Below are 3,261 nucleotides of genomic sequence, written 5' to 3'. Positions count from 1 at the left end.
GCTTTAGCACGGGTGGTCGGGTGGTTAATTCATTCTGTGCTTCTTTAACTCCAAAGATTGTGGAGGCCTTAATTTTTTCTCAAAATTGGTTAAGGACCGATGACATCTCCTCTATACAATATGAGTCAACCATTCAAGAGATAGAGTTTTATAAATCCATTTAGTCAGGTATTTGTTTCTAGTTTTATGTGATTTAATTATGTATACTATATATATTTTTTGCATGCTTGCCTAATGTTTTAATGTGTTTATGTTTCTATTTGTAGATCTTATGAGTTTACCCGCACCTACCAACTCAAGTTCTGCTACTTTCCAGTGATCACTTAATAGGTGAAGCTTCCGTTGGTGGTGTTATGTTTTAATTTTTGACTTATGTTTAGAATTTCTAATTTTCTTTGTAATTTAATTATCAATTTTTATATTGGGTTGTAATTCTTAAGATTGTATGTTTTGGTTGTATGTTTGGATTGGATGGCATATGGCAGCATTGTATTTGGAAGTTAAAATGCATATGCACGTATCGTGTATATGTTGTTTGCTTTGTTGGATTGTATTGAATGTGAAAGATAAGCTTTAATTAAAGTTTAGGCTCGATTGAAATGTGAAATTAGATTGGCATTTTGAAATTATTAAAGTTTAGGCCCACTTGTTATACAAATGTGAGACACAACTCCATGAAGTATGTCAAAAGATGTGATCGATGCCAACGATACAAGTCAGTTTTTAGCCTACCAGGGACGTGTACCATCTAGAGAACAGCTTGTGGCCATTCATGCAATGGGCCATTGACTTAGTGGGTCCCATGCCATCGGCACCTGCCAAGAAATACATGATTGTCGCCACATACTAATTTACTAAATGGATTGAGGCCGAAGCTCTATTCTCTACTAAAGAAGCCAACGTTGAGTGATTTGTGTGGAAGAACATCATCTGAGGGTTCGGTTGCCCACAATCGTTGGTCACTGACAATGGGTCGCAATTCATTGGCAGGCAAATCATTGCATTCTTTGCAAAGTATGTCATCCAGCAACACCTGTCAACTCCTAGATATCTGCAAGGCAATGGCCAAGCAGAACATCTAACAAGATCGTGCTGAATTGTCTGAAGCAGAGAATGGAAGGTGCCGAAGGAAAATGGGTCGATGAGCTGCTTGGGGTCCTATGGGCTTATCGCACCACCAAAAGAAGATCAATTACTGAAACCCCATTTTCCCTCGCCTACGAAACTAAAGCAATCATTCCCCCTCATAGCACTGTTCCATCCATGACTATCGAAGTGGGTAGCCTTGATCAGAATTGTGAGCAGATGAAGGTCAACCTTGACCTGCTCGAGGAAGAACGAGAAATGTCATTGTTCGAGCTGCAGCTTAGCAACAGTAATTGACATCCTACAACAAGAAAAGCCTTCATTTTAGCATAAATGCAAGGATCAAAGAAGATGAAGCCTAGTTGGGAAGGCCCTTACATGATCAACCGATCTGGGGGCAGAGGAAGTTATACGCTAGATACTATGGAAGGCAAGGAAGTTCCAAGATTGTGGAATGAGCATCACCTCCGAAGGTATTACCCATGAAACTCCCGCTCACCTGCTTGGACTGAATCAAGCAACTGAGCATTCTCCATCGCAGTTGAATAAGAACTACATCCGGTGTAATTTCATCTATTTATTTCCATTCAATAAAGAGATGTATGATCTCATTCAACCAAGTGTTCGAGAAAAGATCTAAAGTGTCCTAAGGGAGACGTAGGAATACGTCCAAAACATCCTGAGGGAGACATAGAAAAACTACCAAAACGTTCTAAGGGAGACATAGGCAATCGCCAAAACGTCTTAAAGGAGACGTAGGGCACCTGCCAAACATCCTAAGGGAGACGGCGTAGGGAATCACCAAAACGTTCTAAGGGAGACGTAGACCATTTGCCAAAACATCAAAAGGGAGATGCAGGCAACCGCCAAAATGTCCTAAAGGAGACGTAGGCCATATCCCAAAACGTCCTAAGGGAGATGTAGACAATTGCCAAAAATTCCTAAGGGAGATGTTGGCCACATGCCAAAACGTCCTAAGGGAGATGTAGTCAACTCCCAAAATGTCCTAAGGGAGACGTTGGCTACTTGTCAAAGTGTCCTAAGGGAGACGTAGGCAACTGCCAAAGCGTCCTGAGGGAGATGCAAGCCACATCCGAAGCATCCTAAGGAGGAAGCAAAAGAGCACCCTTTAAGTAAGCGGTGAGTAAACATTCAAGCATCATAAGGGAGATGCACAACCAAGGCACCAATAGGTTACCCAAGCAGTTCACAAGACCAACAAATTTTTTGGTTTAAATGACTAAAATTTCCATAACAAATTGACCAACTAGCCTGAGTTCAACAAAAGAAAGATGGTCAAACAAGACCAATTATTGCAAATAGAAAAGCAAATTACAAATCTTGAAAAGATAACAAAGTCTCAATCTACTAGTTAGCAGCCTCCTTAGGTTCCGCCTGATCAACTACGCCCTCTGTGGCTCCGCCTAGCTCATCTACATGCTCATCAAATGCAGCCATTTGCTCAGTAGCTCCAGCTGCCTGCTCCACAAAATCTGCCGCCACATCATCAGTTGCGCTTTCCTTGGCATCATCCTCCTCAGCTGCAGTCTCATCAGCCACCTTCTCTTCGGCTACCTTTATATCCACAACATTGATCTACTCGCCTTAAGTAGGGGGCATGTCAACACAAAACATCTCAACATCTTCATCTTCAATGGAATGACAAGGAGTGGCATCACTCTTGCAATCCAAGTAGCCTAACTTGTATGCATCGACAACACCCTCAAATTTGGATTATTCAGTAACCTTGTGGTAGGTATCAAACTTGGCCAGAACCTTATCGTAACTCTGTGATATGTCAGCATTCTTGTGCTCAAGATGGAAGTAGGCCTCTTTGCGACCATGCAGGGCAGCAGTAGAGGAGTTGAGTTCATTATCCTTTTGAGCAAGAGAACTCTTTAGCACATACATGCTTTCCTTCACTTCAGACATCCTTGTTTCATGGTGGATTTGCTTGACTTAGAGCTTGCCAATCAGATCAACATCCTTTTTCTCCAACTCATTGAGTTGAGCAAAAATGGGGTAACAGCAGACGAGTTCTAGATGACATTAACAACAAAAACTACTCCTTTTTGAAGCAAAGTGATGGCCACTTCCTTTTGCTTCTCCAACCAAAGACTTGAGAATGTGCCAAGATCACTAGCCTGATGTATATGATCAACCAGCTTAGTGCAA

The sequence above is a fragment of the Prunus avium genome, chromosome 4 (genome assembly GCF_965620075.1).
Source record: "Prunus avium chromosome 4, drPruAviu1.hap1.1, whole genome shotgun sequence".
Taxonomy (NCBI): Eukaryota; Viridiplantae; Streptophyta; class Magnoliopsida; order Rosales; family Rosaceae; genus Prunus; species Prunus avium.
The sequence above is the reverse complement of the archived record's forward strand: the minus strand, read 5'-3'. Positions refer to the sequence as shown.